The sequence below is a fragment of the Epinephelus fuscoguttatus genome, linkage group LG12 (genome assembly GCF_011397635.1).
Source record: "Epinephelus fuscoguttatus linkage group LG12, E.fuscoguttatus.final_Chr_v1".
Lineage (NCBI taxonomy): Eukaryota > Metazoa > Chordata > Actinopteri > Perciformes > Serranidae > Epinephelus > Epinephelus fuscoguttatus.
In genome coordinates, this window is record NC_064763.1 from 34,107,365 (window position 1) to 34,124,469 (window position 17,105).

A 17,105-nucleotide genomic window follows, 5' to 3' on the forward strand; every position below is an offset into this window, starting at 1 on the left:
TGTGTGAAATTGCTCCAATGCGTTAATCCTATGGGCCCGAATGACGCATTGCGTCCAAATTCACACCTGTTCTTCTCTATTGATTTTCCGTGCGTCATAGCGAAAAACCACGCATATCACGTGAAACAGCGAAATTGTAGCTTTCCGACAAGACCAAGCACTTGTCGGTGGTCCAATGTTTTCATAGCGAAAAAAAAGATAAATTTACACTAAAATGATGAATAACAGAGCTTTCATACAGCTCTGCACACAAATTACTCTTGGACGGATTACTCGCGAATGCAGGCTCGCATAGAAATGCCACGCATATATCACATGAAAGCGCAGGACCAGAGCTTTCCAGTGATGTCACACACATCATTGTACCGTCATCCCATCACGCTATAAATCCAGATTTATTGTCCACAAAATAAAAACCTGACGAATTTCTTTACAATCCATTATACAGATCTTGTTATCAGTCACTTCATATAGTGAGGAATATCGTATCTTACCACGTCTTAGGCTTGCGTGTGTTTCTCCCTGTCTATCCACATTTGTAGTCCGGCTTTCAAGATGCAAATATCTCCATATTCTCCAGTTGTCACTCAATCACCTTTGCGCACCCAGACAACTGTAGCCTAATTATGCATGCATGACAGGGCCATAGTCACCATATACATTGAGGGGGACATGTGTGTCCCCCCAATGCCCAAAATGCCCCCCAATATATAACTGAAACTGAAAAACAACAACAAACTTTGTGTACTGCAAACAAAGTGGCAAATATTATCTTGGAGGACATCACTGCACTTGGTTGACTATTTTTCTATGATCTTAGATGTAAATATTGCATGTTTCTTTCAGATAAAACACATTTTTGACTTGTGAATGAGTCAATGGAATTTCTTGCAATAATGAAAAATACTGGCAATCATGTCTGCCTGGCACAAACCACATGTTTTGGACAGCTGTGAAGTGACCATCATGGTTCTTATATTTCCAGATTTCGAGAGTCTCCCCTCTTCATATATGGCAGAATATGTCTTCTTCCAACTTGCTATGGTGAGATACATGTAAAAATGTAAGAATTTAGTCACACGGATTTGTTTTTTTCATTGATATAAAAATTAATATAAAATACAGGCACATAGGACATGAAATGATGGCAAATCTGGATAGCCCACACTGTCCTGAAAAAAACAAGATATAGCATGTGTAGCCTTTATAATGACTGTGATATGAGCTTAAAAGTAAAGGCAGGAAAAATACCCCAAAAACGCCTAGGGCCCATAGGGTTAACCAATCTTTGTGCATAATCACACAGCCTGATATGCCCTGCAAACACAGTGGGACTGTTGTACAGACAGATGGTCTTTCTTTCTTACCTTAACCCTGGGTATTTTCTGAAAGCACAGAGCAAAGAAATGTCTTTATTTTCTCCCCCGGTCTGCTGTCAGCAGCAGCGGGGATTTCAGCACCACGGACAGCACGCGTACAAAGACTTGACAAGCGTCTCCTTTAAATGTGTTTGCTGCTAGAGAAATTATACATAATAAATGAAGACAGTGACATATTTTCAAAAAAAAAACAATGAGTTGAATGTTCATTTCAAGCTTTTGTAGTACAACGAATTTCAGAATTGTGCGAGTGCGGCTGGAGAGCGGGCGGCAGTGTTTGATGCAGGAAACTGATATGGACTTGAAAATCAATTTCAGAGTGGGGGTCGTTCGGAACGGCGGTGTTTGGGAACGGAGGGCTGTCCCCCGTCAGCTTCATGTGGAAGTGATTCTGTGTGGTAGCAGTGACAGGTTTATTTCAGTCCATAACAGAAATCCCCGCCTCGTTTGAGCTTCAGAAATGATTTTGGAAATGTAGCTCGTGTGGACGCTACCGCGCTAAGTGATCAATAAAAGAGTTTAACTACTGAGAAGTTACTTGATTGAGAAAACAGCGACGCTACCACCAAGCTACTGAGAAATGTAGTTAAACTTCAAACGTCCACTACTGTAGTGACGCTACTGCCCAACACTGTAAATAATCACAGCATCACGGCGATACCGCAGTGGCTTTACTTTATGAAGTTATTAGCTCAGCTTTGAACAACCAACACATAAGCTACTGAACACAATTTAACCCATTAAGTTCCGTTGTGTGGTTTTAGAGATAGCTGCCGCTCTGAGTTCTGAGGGTTAACTGACTTTTTATTATTTTAAAAACCAATCTTGCTGTCGGGAATTAGGCTATGCGTCACTACAGTACTATAAACTCTCAATAGATCAGATTGCTGGTTGCTAATAATATGTAACAGCCTGTAGATACGGTGCATGCCTTTCACTCCCGCGGCCCGAATGGAGGTGAACAGTCAGAATGGACAGTCGGACTTATGGGACCTCCCATTGGTTCGACCTCCCATTAGTATGAACAGGTCAGACAGGTCGAACCAATGGGAGGTCGAACCAATGACATGGACCCAGAGATGGTAACATTTGTACTCAAAAGTTACTATTACAGTTACTATTAGCACCTTAAAGCTTCCAGTGCAAAGCTTGATTCCAATGTCAATTTCTTACCTGCAATCAAAAACTCTTTCAGATCTGGCTCTGTTATTCTAACAAATTTTTGGACATCACCAAGTCTGGCCTTAATCAGCATGTTTCCTGCAGCACATAATTCCTCACTGTCAGAATCTTATATGCTTATTATGATAACAAAAACACAAATATAACAGCAAGTGCATGGTTTTCAACAGAGCAGCCAACGAGACCAACTTTTATGTTCAATTTGAAAATAAGATAATGTGTTGTTTGATTCAGGCCACCAAACAGCAGACAAATGATCAGCTATTTGCAGAAATGACAAGCAGGGATCAGTTCTACTTATGTTTTAAATGTCAGCTTGTGAACTAATCAAATCACATCAAAAAAAGCTTGGCCTGAGACTCACGTTACCTGCGTCCACTGTAACCACTCAAACAGACGACGTTTATGATTCCAGCAACGTGCCTCAGCGCGTCTCAGAAATGTGACCAAGTGTCTCTTTTTACCATGTGACTTCACATTAACGTAAATGAGAAAACAAAGTTGGAGACAACAGCTGCTATCACTGACGATACATCACGCACTGCAACAGAGAGCAGCATTTCACACGGACTACTTCCCTTTTTTACTTCAAAATAAAACACATGAGTCTGTGCTGTTAACTTTACCGTAGACTAGAGGAAAAGTCACTCCAAAAACAAATATGATCCCACTTTACATTTTGCTGAAAAAAAAAACTGAAACCAGTTTTGTCAAGGGCTTCAGACACAGGTTTTACAGACACTCTACTTTACACTGACTGAAGGTGTGTTGTGGGGACGTCGTAAGTATCCACAATACACTGAAAACTAACCAAGAAAAAAATACTTTCTGAAGGTTAAGATCTGCCCTCAGTATCTCACTACCACTAACCTTATAGATGCATTACATTAAATTGTTGGGTGAACTGATTCACATTAGACAACCATCACATTTAACCTCCTTCCTCCTTTTAGCTGCTTAAAATAATGAAAAATACAAGATTATGAAATAGAGAGAGTGTAGAATTAAATCTGAAGTGATCAGAATGAATGTACCTGTTGAGGAGCAGGACCAGTATCATCACCCATCTGAGTCTCCGACGGGGGTGAAGGGTGGGAGTTGTCACCACCGTGGCGTGAGATGCAATGCTGGTTGTCTGTAAAAACATTTAATGGTGACAGAGATTAAGAATATAAAATCATAAGACACAAATGATCAATCTGCTGTAAACACTGCATAATATGTATAAGATGGGCCTCTTGTTCAGACAAAATCTCTAAGATGAGATGCATGTCATCATAAACCAGACCTCAGAGAGGTAAACTAAATTCATAGTAAAGTATTTCTTATTGGCCAGCCAAGCCCTGTCTGTGTTCATACAACTCCAGCGGAGCAGGTCTTTGTGGAGACATTTCACACATGTTGCATTTCCTTGTGGGGACCAGTTTTGTCAAGGGCTTCAGACACAGGTTTTACACAGACGCTCTACTTTACACTGACTGAAGGTGTGTTGTGGGGACGTCGTAAGTATCCACAATACACTGAAAATTAACCAAGAAAAAAATACTTTCTGAAGGTTAAGATCTGCCCTCAGTATCTCACTACCACTAACCTTATAGATGCATTACATTAAATTGCTGGGTGAACTGATTCACACTAGACAACCATCACATTTAACCTCCTTCCTCCTTTTAGCTGCTTAAAATAATGAAAAATATAAGATTATGAAATAGAGAGTGTGTAGAATTAAATCTGAAGTGATCAGAATGAATGTACCTGTTGAGGAGCAGGACCAGTGACATCACCCATCTGAGTCTCCCACTGGGGTGAAGGGTGGGAGTTGTCCACCACCGTGCTGTGAGATGCAGTGCTGGTTGTCTGTCAATACAAGTTGTATGACAAATTTGAAATATATTAATTTCAATGGGCTCTCCATCTAAAATAAATAAAGAAGTTCATGAAACTTATCATTTGATTAGAATTTATAACTGGCTGGATTCATCTACAGTTAAATTATTAGTCGTTTCGTCAGCCACTTCTAAACATATTTTTCATAAAAAAAAAAACTTGACATATGACTTTTCCTTCTCCATTCTTAAACGGGTAAATTTGAGGTCAGTTTTCATCAATAAATGTATTAAACCTAGGACAATGTACTGCCGCTTAGTTAGCGACACCTACGTCATTACCACAGCAGTCCATGCAGACAGGTTGGTGATGTGTGAACACACAAGAGATCTGGTATCTTCCAACAAATTCAAATTCTAATCCATTCAGCTACAAAGATTTTAATACATTCTGCAACACCATGAGGCATCGTATACACTGTGTACTGTTCAACATACTTGTGTTCTCCATGGGCAGTCTTCACCTCCATAGTCATATGTAATTTCTTCTCCTTCTCTGATGTCGTTCAGAGCAAACAAACAAAGGTGTGGGTTTCCATTCACCTCAGTTTTTTCATCTTACAATTTGGAGCTCTGTGGTCATCATTGACTAGCCGCCAAATGATCCATCTTCTCTCGAAGCATCAATACTTTAAAAGATGGAAACATGAGAAATGGGGAAATAGAAATATCACAATATGTCACCACAAAAGTAGAGCCCCAGTTTGACAGTGTAGTACAGTACAATATAGGTGCAACTTGAAGTCTTACCACCATAGTTTCCCTTTCCACCGGAATGCAAACATAAATGCAGCACATGACGGATGGTAAAGTTTTCTTCTTCGCTGGGATTCTTTATCATCTATCATATCTTCCCTATATGCAACAACAAAATCTCCTTTGCAAATTAAACCCTTTGCAAATATGCCACGTCCTGTAAAAGACAAAAGCATTTTCAAAAGAACAGAAAAACCTATCCATTCTCTCCAATTCTATTCATTACTCTAAACCTCAACAGATAGTAGCTGATTTGAGATAAGATGCAGTCCACAGTTCATTTGTTTTACCTTGACATTTTGCATTAGATACTCATCAGATAATGGTTGTATGTTAGTCATTATAAAACTGATTAAATCACACCAGACATCATCTTACCTTTCACTGGATTGATGTACTTCACCTCTAATTTGGATGTCTTGTCAGACTTTGAAAGAACATGGTGAGTGGCATCCTCAAGGGGGCTGGTCCGTGGTGGCATTTCAAACTGCAGAAAAAAATTAAAGTACATTACATTCAGTTACGTTTGAGGTCTTAGAGGTATTAGCTGTATAATAGTTTTACTAACTCTTATGCTCAGATACTTCAGAAGCAAAGTCATTGCATACTTTTTTAGATTTTTCATGCTCCAAGGCCACCACCTCTGAAAATCCTTTAAACAAGTGCTTCCCAACCCTGGTCCTCAGGTACCTGCCCTGTATGTTTTAGATGTTTGCCTGCCCCAACACACCTGATTCAAATGATCAGCTCATCAAGCCACTGCAGAAGCCTGATAACTTGATTATTTCAATCAGGTGTGTTGGATCAGGCAAACATCTAAAACATGCAGGGTGAGGGCCAGGGTTGGGAAACACTGCTTTAAACAACGTAGAGGATCTTATATTGTGTGGTATTAAAAAATTATCATTATAGCCCAAGACCTCATGTGGATTTTTTACCTTGAACAATTGAAATAAATAGGAAAAGCAGGCACTTGCACTCTTTTTCCTGTCCTTTCAAGTCTGTATAGTCCAGCTCCTGCCTTACCATGACTGTTACATAATTCAGGATCACTATCTATCAAATATATAGTTGTTAAATAGACTATACAGGACTTAAGTTTCTTTTTGTTTTTAACAATGTTGTAAAATAAATGACACTGTGACCTAGACCTTTTGCACAACAAGCATTTTGACATGAAACAGTAGGTAAACACAGGTGTTACTGATGACATTAATGAAGGGTCTGTTCTTTTTAGGTACAGATATTGAGCATCTCTTCAGCTGACAGGAACAAAACATAGCTAAATATCATAATTCAAACTAAATCTGATTAAATATCTGGCACAATGCACAATTTCCCATAAAATGTAAAATAAAATGTACAGTGAAAAGACTGGAAATTAAACTAACCGATAATGTGGTCTAGTGCAGTGTTTCCCAACCGTGGTCCATCAGGGACCCCTGCCCTGCAGGTTTCTCTGCTCCAACACAACTGACTCAAATGATTAGGTTGTTATCAGGCTTCTGCAGAGACTTGATGATGAGCTGATCATTTGACTCAGGTGTGTTGGAGCAGGGAAACATCTAAAACATGCGGGGACCAGGGCCGGGAAACACTGGTCTAGTGCACTATGCTGAATAAAATGTAATAGTATTAACTCACTGAATCTTCTGTCCAACTCTGCTGCTGTTTTTAAAAGATGAAAGTGCATTACCACACATTCATCTGTCTAGTTCAACTGGATTAAAATGGAGGCTAAGCTCTTCATTAACCCAGTCAATGGCAGTATCAGAGCTCCATTGATGGTGGGTGTTTTTTCATTCACCAGGCACATGCACATTAACTCTGATAAACTCTTCTGGAACTAAAACCTCAGCATTTCCATCTCAGGGTTAGTCAAGTCAAGTTTGTTACACCTGCTTTCTGAAACAGACTCGGACAATTATTAAACTACTTATTGAAACATAACTCTATTGGTCAACCTCACAGTCATTCCCTCGTGTAAACGTAATTAATTAACTACATAGCTAGTTAATATAGCTACTTTTAGCAACAGTAGAAATGTTGTTTGGCTAGTATCCAACAAGAAATCCATGTTGTGAGATGATTTCTCATAACGCATAAAACTCTGTTGGGTTTCGTTTGGTATATTTCTTTGAAAAACTGGACGTTTTACTCACCACTCCTAAGCACCGCACTGACTGCTGCCGTGTGTTATCCTCATCTCCGTCAGGTGTGCTTTGACGGAGGATATCTGGTCAGGTTCCCTGCGCGAAAGCTACGTCTGACTTCCTCCACTATTTCAAAATAAAAGCCCGACAAAGGAAGTCACAGTCATTCGTATTTTTTGTGTCATTTAACGTTATTTCAGTTTTCTCCATGAAGCACCTTGGTCAAAACCTTTGGATTAAAATGTATAAATTCATGAGAAATAAAGCTTCCAAAAAGATGCATTTTTGAGTCTGGAACAATGTTGTTTCAATTATGTTTTTACTGGATTTTTAACTTCATCACCCAAAAAATGTCATGACCAAACATTTGTATAATATTTAAAACCTAAAGTCCCTAAATATAGTAGGTGCATATTGGTCAGTTTGGAGTGGGAAATAGAGTAAAAAAAAACGAAACAGACATTTCTATGTGTATATCCTAAACATCAGTAGGGATTTACAGAAACAAAAAATGAAAGATATAGGAATGTACATGACAAAAATCACATGCAAACATTGTGCAATTTTGGAGAGCTCACCTGAATTAAGTTAATGTTCACATATTGTACTATGGTTTGATAGAGGTTTAGAGCTGCAGCTGCATCATTCCAAAGGGATACTCATCCTGAAAATGCTTCTTTTTTTTTTTAGGCAGACCATTTGTGCTTTGTGCCATCTTCATTTACTCTTCACATATAACACATATTTTTACACATCTTAACAAATCTCACAAGTGTTCCCTTTACCATGACACCAAAAGTATTCAAATAGACCTTGTGGTTGCAGAGATATATTCATTCCATTATGGGTATGCAATTTTCGAGCAGAGGCTATAAAGTAGGCTTAGGGTCTAAAATATATATATTTATGCATATATCATCCAATTATAGGAAAAATGAACACAGAAAAATAAGTATTCAAATATGTAAATGAATTGATTCAACTATTAATATCATAATTATCAATCATTTCTTCACTTAAACCTATTATTTATGTTCTTAAATAAATATTTTACCTGGTCCCATCACCTGTCAGTAATGATTGTAATGCTTAGTAGTACAGGAAATATCCTGAGTATTGTTTCAAATACAAAATAAAAGTAATTTAGTCAACAGTTTCTAATAAAGTAAAAGTATTAAATTAAAAATGTATTGTTTAAATAAAATTTAAAAAATTTAAATACTACTACAATGCAATGAAAAATGTAACATCACTACAAATATTGAATAGAAATTCATCATAGCAAATTTAAATCACACATTAAAATAAAATCTATTAGTATTGCAAAATTCTTTTAACCACACACCCCCTGGCAGTAACCATTTACACTACATATTTAGCAGTGTCTTTATAGTTTGCATTTAACTCCTTTACAGTAAATTATATGCAACTGGTTAGAAAATCATAGTAAAATGATTGAGGCCTACGCTCAGCATCTGCAGTTAGCTTAATGCTAACTAGCTATCATGTGGAATAATCAGCGCTAATTAACCTAACTTGAGGGGTGATTACTGGTTATATTGATTTGCCATATAAATGCACTTACCTTATGTTTCACTTTTGCTCCTGTGTAGAAATCCTTTGCTTGTTAGTTGGCATCTCCTGCAAACAATCTGCTGTGTCCACCATGTGAATTGCAATCTTTAACACAAGTACTTCTTGCTTCTGAAATCCTTCCTCAGGAGGACCAGGAAGTGGGCGGTCCCAACCATATTTGGAAGAATGTGTGTGTGGAGCACTGGGTGCAATGCCAGCCACGACCTGTAGTTGCTGCTACTGAGCATACCTCTCACACACACACTGACAGAAAAACGTGCTTTCTGGGCCAATGCTAAAAACGTCACAGGCACCTTCAGAATAGCTCCTGCATTCATTTGAAAGGGTTTCCCGTATGGGGACCTGATTTTTTTGTCCCCACACCGCATGATTACCAGAACCCCCCCCCACACACACACACACACACACACACACCACCACCACCACCACAGACACACACATGCAAAAAATGAAACGCATCATTGGATGATAATTATTATTCATGCTTTATAACAGCTTAATAAAACTGGGTCATTTAGACCCCGTGGAGCTAATAAATTAATTATGTATGGGAAGAAAGCAGTAGGGTTAACAGCGCATCCAATTTGGGTAGCCGCATCATTTTTGGGTAACTTTTTTCTTAATTGGCTTGGCGGGAACTACTTCACTTCATTAGTTTGAGAGACCAAGAGCTGGCAAGTTATGTTTTCTGCTGTTCCTTTTTATTGTTTAGCTTTGCATATTTGTTGAATATGGCAGTTAGAATAGTTGGTCTGGTTGTGCAAAGTAGTTTTTTCATCATCTTATTTGAATAATTACTGTCACTGTATTGTTAACAGAGCATCCATTTTGGGTAGCCGCATCTGTTTCGGATAACTTTGCACCCCTTTTGGGTAACTGTGCATCCCTTTTGGGCTACTTTTTGGGTAACTTTGCATCCATTTTGGGCTACTTTTCATCTTTTTTTCTGCAACTGTGTCCAATATGTTCCTTTTTCTTTCAGCACAATGAGGCCCAAAAAATTGCTGAAATGTCCAGTCATCGACTGTAGGCGTGAGCTACAATACGTCTCGAAACACTTGAGAGAGTACCACCGCCTCAGCAACCCCCAGGAGCGCGCACTCCTGAATGGAGTGGCCACTCTTCGGCTCAACATAGGCTCTGGCAAATGCCCCATAACTGGGTGCAGCGTAGTTGCCAAAGAGCTCAAGCGCCATATTCAGGGGCATAAAGAGATCCCCAAAGAAGAGGTCGAGAAATTGCTGCGCAAGCTCACTCTTGCTTTCGCAGAGGAGCAACTACAAAAGTTAAGGGCATCAAACCCCAGCCCTCCAGTCATTATCACCACTCTCCTCAGAAAAAAGGGGGCAGAGAAAGAGAAGAAAGGGGTGGGAAGGGAGGAGGAGGAGGAGGAGGAGGAGGGGGAGGAGGAGGACGAGGAGGAGGACGAGGACGAGGACGAGGACAAGGAAGACGAGGGAGATCAGGCATGCCACAGCAAAAGCTGTGGTGCCCTGAAGAAAAAACTCCGTAAGGAGAAAAAGGAATATGTTGCGGAGATCTCACGCCTCCGCAGAAAAATAAATGCTCTGCTGAAGGTGAGTGAAATGGGAAGAAATGTTTAAATACTGCAGAATATCCAAATGATAATGATAATTTAAAGTGTTATCCTCATTCTATGATGTTTTCTTTCTTAAGCTGGTTCCAGCCACCACGCTGCAGGGCGGCCACATAAGCAGCCACAGAAGCAGCAAGGACACCAAGCTAAGTCGCTACGTGGAGGAGTCTGAGGAGGGGGAGGTGCCTCCCCCTCAGACTTCAAAGAATCGTGAGCCGCAGGTTCAGGTCAGTGCTCCCACACAATGTTGCATCGACGTTATGGCTGAAATACAAAACACATTACACAGTTATCTCTTAAATGTTATCCTCATTCTATGGTGTTTTATTTTTAAAGCTGGTTCCAGCCACTGCCCGCACAAGCAAGAAGCATGCCAGGAAAAGCAGGCACCTCACAGACCAGTCTGAGGAAGAGGAGTCTGAGGGGGAGGCACCTCCTCCTCAGACAGTCACTGTGTCTGAGCCAGAGGTTCAGGTCAGTGCTCCCACACAATGTTGCATCTACCTTATGGCTGAAATACAAAACACATGTATGTTGATACACTGTGTCTACCTCACACCTGGAGAAAGAAAACAATAATTTGACTTCTTAATATACAGGATGAACAAGCAGATGGTCCTGCCCAGTCAGAGGGTGACACGGGTCTCGGCATGGCTGAAAACGTCTCTGATGTGCGTACAATGATTTACTGCTACACAACTGTGTATTTTCAAAACATGTAATGACTGCAGCATATCGAGAAATTAGCATTTACTCAAGAATAGTGGACACAAGAACTGGTAGACACAAATGTAGCAGCAGAGCATGGATGACAGTTCTCAATCGATGGTGACCCTGGACTGAATAGGGTGAAACAGGGATTGGACACACACGTAAAAAAAAAAGAACACAGAACATGACAGAGAAAAGAAACATACATGAAACCAAACAGTATCTTGACTTCTTGATATACAGGAGCAAAATCTGGAAGCTCTGGCCTCGTCAGACCGTGACATCGACAGGGCCACCCTTGAGCCAGCTGAGGACATCCAGAATGTGAGTAAAACGATTCACTGCCGGTAGACTGTACCTAACTGCAAATGTGAGTTAGGCTGATGTAATTAGGCTGCAAGGATTTTTTTTGCTTGTACTTAATAATAAGAATATATAACAGCTTTGATTGTGTTTTTCAGATCCTCAGCAAGAATTTAGAAGAGTCCATTAAGCTGGGCGACGATCCAAATGGAAATGATGAAATGGAGGAGAAGGAGCAGGAAGGAGGGGTTTTGGCAGAGGAGGAGGTGCCGGTGGAGGAGCCAGTCCTCATGGAGGAAATTCCACTGGTAACTCCTTCAGTGGCCAAAGCCAAGGTGAGTAACATTGTGTTACTTGGGATATTAAGTTGCAATCATATGTGTTATTATACACATATGATTATTGTCACACATGTATACTGCCAGATATTAATATATACCTTCAACATATTGTACCACAGTAGCCAGAACTATAACTATAATATTATTACTTTCAATAATGTTGTTGTAAGCTACTGTCATTACCGTCTGTCCTGCATCTCTCTCTCTCTCTCTCTCTCTCTCTCTCTCTCTCTCTCTCTCTCTCTGTCTCTCTTTCTGTCTCATTGTGTCATATGGATTACTGTTAATTTATTATGCTGATCTGTTCTGTACGACATCTATTGTACTTCTGTTCGTCCTGGAAGAGGGATCCCTCCTCAGTTGCTCTTCCTGAGGTTTCTACCGTTTTTTTCCCCCGTTAAAGGGTTTTTTTGGGGGAGTTTTTCCTTATCCACTGTGAGGGTCCTAAGGACAGAGGGATGTTGTATGCTGTAAAGCCCCGTGAGGCAAATTGTGATTTGTGATATTGGGCTTTATAAATAAAATTGATTGATTGACCTAAAGTGGTATTTTTTGGGGAGCACAGTCACCCCAAAATGGAGAGGAAATGCATTTGGGTCATGCTTTAAATGCAGAACAATAATCCTAAATGTTCTCTCTTTCCCAGAAGAGTTTCTCCAAGGGGAGGAACATACAACTCCCTCCGGCCCTGGCCAAGCTGTTTGAGGGCACGGGGAAGTCCTCCACTATGAGGTCAATTGAACTCCCCCCCACGACCGGTAAGGGTTCAACACACACTGTGTGTTTACTGATCTGTTGAGTGGTGTAAATTAAATTGCAATCTGATATTTGTCATTTGTCTTCACAGCCAAATTTGTCCAACAATGGGCAGAGTTTAATCTTCCAGTTGGGGCCTCTCAAAAAATGAAGGAAAACAACTGTACTGCTTTTTCCCATGTAAAGGCCTTTCTGGCATTTATGATGCTGGATTGGGGCTCCAAGGATTGGTGGACCTGGGGCTTTCTAAGCAACACCCTTCACCTGAGAAGGTACGTGTAGCTATGATAGTAATAAATAACTAGCCATAGAGTCCATGGGCATGTCGGCATTAATTATGACATAATAGTTACTAAACACAAATTGGTCTTTCCACAGACTGACAGTACTTTTCAGGCGTCTGAAGTACGCGCCAACCACCCAGCTGAAGTTTCTCAGCGAGATACTGGACTTTGTCCAGTATCTCAAAATAAAAAACCCTAAAGACAAGCGCCTGAGCGACTGGGAGCTGACTTCAATAATCATGGAGCTGAGGCGAATACAGAAAGGCGTGGCCAAGGTGGTGCCTCTGCACCACAGTGAGGTGAAGGCCAGGAAGGAGGAGAGCCTGGTCTCCAAACAATCACTGAGACTGTGCCAGGAGAGGGCCAGTAAAGCAATTCCAGAGATACTGGGTAAGGGTGATGCTTGTGGTATCCGACTTAAAGCAGAATATTTCAACATTTACCTTGAATTTTGACATTTCCTTCCCCTTCAGTGAACAGTCTGGAATGCCTTGCTAAATGCCTTGGCTAAACTCATACACACCTCATACTTCACTGAATGGCTAAGCATTACTCTACCTCCCCTTCTTCCCCCTCATTCTTTTCCTTTCCTCCAACCTGCTCTCTCCTGTGCTATTGTCTTATTTCAGAGGAGATTGAAAAATCTCCACACCCCGTCAAGACCAGAGATCCACAGTGGGCTGCAATCCATCGCCTTTATGGCTACCTGGCAGCATATATCACATCGATCTATGGCAAGCGGACCGGTGTATTCGCCAACATGAGGGTCAAAGAGGTCCGCAATGCCATAGGGGATGACCAAATGGGTTACCTCATCAATGTAAGTTTAAGAATTCATGTTAATGTTGTTTTTTTGGAAACAATGTACTTTACAGTTATTGCTCTTGAATCATTTCTACGGTTCTGTCTGAAGGGCATCTCTTTCTCTCTCTCTGTCTCTTTTTCTTTCGTAGGTCGCCGAAAACAAGACCATGGCATCCCATGGATATGCCCAAATATACTTGTTAAAGGAGGAGATGGGTTGGTTCCAGAAGTGGCTGGCCCTTCGGAGCCGGTCGGTTCCGAAGTCGACCTATTTTTTTGTGACGGCGTGGGCGGGGCCCCCAAAAAACCTTGTCACTTATCTGAGGAATGCCTGGAGGGAGATGGGGCTCCCAAAATCTCGAAGTTTCTATGACATCCGCACAGCAGTGTGCACTTATGTGAGTTAGATTTACTATGTCCAATTAACTTTTTCAATCTTTAACATTTGGTTTCTATGGGGTGGGAGTTGATGTGAAGTGGAACAGAGGTTTGACCAGGCTTTTCTTTACAGAACTACAGAGACACGGATCCCTCCCTCAGAGAGGACGCTGCCAATTTTATGAATCATGGCATAGAATCACACAAGCGATTCTATGCCATGTATAAAAACCTTGGCAGAGCACAGCGAATGAGGGAGGTGTTTGCGCTGTTGTCGGCGTCGAGGGAAGTTGAGGTGGACCAGGGTCTCAAAAAGCTGGCCTCAGCCTCTGCCCTGTCCCCGGAAACCCCGGGTGAATCGGGTGCCCCCTCCACCTTGGACCCGAATCCGGCCTTCCCGGGTGAATCGGCTGCCCCCTCCAACCTGGACCCGAATCTGGCCTCCCCGGGTGAATCAGGTGCCCCCTCCTCCTTGGACCTGAATCCAGCTCGGCCAAGGTCCGTTTCTCCACCACGCAGGTGGAGGCGGGATTGGCCGAGGATTCCCACAAAGAGGAGGTCATCTCCACCGGGGCAACAACCCCGGAGGAGAAACTTTTTTGAGGATGAAGAATCGAGCCCCAGTCCACCCCGGAAACTAAAGAAACCCCAGCTCCCATTGCCAGCCAGCCCCACCCGGCCTTCACATTTCTTGTCAAGGCAGCGGTGCCTGCCGAAAATGCGGTCTCCAGCGGCAAAAATGGACCAGAGTCCCCAAACGGTATGAGAATTCATGTATGATGATGCCTGGGTGTATAGTGTGTTTTCTGTTTGTGTGTGTGTGTGTGTGTGTGTGTGTGTGTGTGTGTGTGTGTTCACTTACCTGAATTAACCACTCATACTGATATACTGACTTCATACTTCAATTGATCTGTTTCTGTAATGGTGAAGTTGCCTAAAATGGAAGAGTAGGATGTTGCCCTGGGTCGGATTAATTGTTCCCACACTAAGTTTACAACCTTTAATCTATATTATTATATATATCTTCTTTTTGTATTTGATACACAGCCAAAGAAATCAAAAGGAGAGGGGAGACGTAAATTGGACCTCTCCCCGAAAGTGAACTTGATTCGCTGCCACTCTTTCACAAAGATGTCTCGCAGCCAGGGGACAGAGGAACCCTCTGGCTCCCTTGAGTGAGGACCACTCATCACCTTGTTCAGTTGTGTGTTGTTTTTATTGTTATATCGTTTTACATATTGTTGGTTTTGTTGGTTGGATACTGTTGAATGTTGTTCAGTCTTGTTTTGAAAAGATGAAAAAAAGTGCGGTTGCACAAAAAAGAAAAACTGCAATTGCATACAAAAAAGAAAAAAGAAAAAAGAGAAAAACTGCAGTTACAGAAAAAAAAGAAAAACTGCAGTTGCAGACAAAAAAAAGAAAAAAAAAACAAAAAAAACAAAACAAAAAAAAGAACCTCCTCATGGGTACTTCCTTGACGTGGCGCGGTGGCTTACAGCCTGTATGATCCCAGAGCATCAGGGGAACAGGTTTGTGTTTTCCTGACACTCTGAGATTATGTAAGTCAACTAGAGTGCCCTAAACAGAGTGGGAGGGGACAACTGTGCATGGCCCCCAAATGGTACGGGAACCAATGACCTAAATACAAAGTCAATTAAGACAAAGTTTCCCAAAGTGGAAAGGTTGCCTAAAATGGAGTGGGCAACTTTTCACTTAAAGTTGCGAATTGAGCAACATTTGGAACAAAGCGTACAATTAGGTAAACTTTGTTGCAAATCCATCACGTTTGGGTAACCAGTATCAATTTTGTACTCTAATGCTATCAGGGCCGTTGGGTGACTTTTTTCTGTTTCGGGCAAATTCGTCCCGTTTTGGGCGATTTTGTCCCGTTTTGGGCGACTTTTTTCTGTTTTGGACAAATTCTTCTTGTTTAGGGCGACTTTGTCCCATTTTGGGCTACTTTGTCCTGTTTTGGGCTACTTTGTCCCGTTTTGGGTGACTTTTTTCTGTTTTGGGCAAATTCGTCCCGTTTGAGGTGACTTTGTCCCCTTTTGGGCTTCTTTGTTCCGTTTTGGGCGACTTTTTTCTGTTATGGGCAAATTCGTCCCGTTTTGGGCTACTTTTGTACAGTTTTGGGTTATTTTTTCCCGTTTTGGGCGACTCTGTCCCGTTTTGGGCTACTTTGTCCCGTTTTGGGCTACTTTGTCCCATTTTTTTCTGTTTTGGGCAAATTCGTCCCGTTTTGGGCTACTTTGTCCCATTTTGGGCTACTTTGTCCCATTTTGGGTGACTTTTTTCAGTTATGGGCAACTGCGTCCCGTTTTGGGCGACTTTGTCGCATTTTGGGCTACTTTGTCCCGTTTTGGGCTTCTTTGTCCTGTTTTGGGCGACTTATTCCTGTTTTGTGCAAATTCGTCCCATTTTGGGATACTTTTTCCAGTTTTGGGCGACTTTGTCCCGTTATGGGTGACTTTTTTCTGTTTTGGGCAAATTCGTCCCGTTTTGGGCTACTTTGTCCCGTTTTGGGTGATTTTTTCTGTTATGGGCAAATTCGTCCTGTTTTGGGCGACTTTGTCGTGTTTTGGGCTACTTTGTCCGTTTTGGGCTATTTTTTACCGTGTTGTGCTAGTTTGGCATGTTTTAGGCTACTTTGAACCGTTTTGGGCTACTTTGTCCTGTTTGGGCTACTTTGGCCCGTTTTGGGCTACTTTTTCTTGTTTTGGGCGACTTTTGCCCTTTTTCGACTACTTTGGCCCATTTTGTGCTACTTTTGACCTTTTTAGACTACTTTGACCCGTTTTGGGCTACTTTGGCCTGACGTGCTGACGTATTAGCACGTCAGGCCAAAGTTGTGTAGCAAGTTGTGTCATTTCCGGTGTTTCTGTGACAGCGTCTCTGTACTGCTCTGGTGAATTGGTAGCCTGTTTTCCCACTTCAGTTGCTTTAACGTTGCTTTAACGTCTACTTCAAGTCTTAACC

General features: G+C 41.4%; 2 long non-coding RNA genes across 2 annotated transcripts; one reads left to right on the forward strand and one right to left on the reverse strand.

The window, feature by feature from the left end:
* Positions 1-5,043: 5,043 nt before the first annotated feature.
* Positions 5,044-9,063, reverse strand: LOC125898093 (uncharacterized). Its single transcript, XR_007450579.1, has 5 exons — positions 8,942-9,063; positions 7,366-7,482; positions 5,582-5,690; positions 5,198-5,360; positions 5,044-5,076 (listed from the first exon to the last, which is right to left on the reverse strand). It is a non-coding gene; the product is annotated as an uncharacterized LOC125898093 (long non-coding RNA).
* A 1,391-nt stretch (positions 9,064-10,454) lies between these two features.
* On the forward strand, positions 10,455-10,937 carry LOC125898096 (uncharacterized). Its single transcript, XR_007450582.1, has 3 exons — positions 10,455-10,529; positions 10,630-10,776; positions 10,886-10,937. It is a non-coding gene; the product is annotated as an uncharacterized LOC125898096 (long non-coding RNA).
* Positions 10,938-17,105: the final 6,168 nt, after the last annotated feature.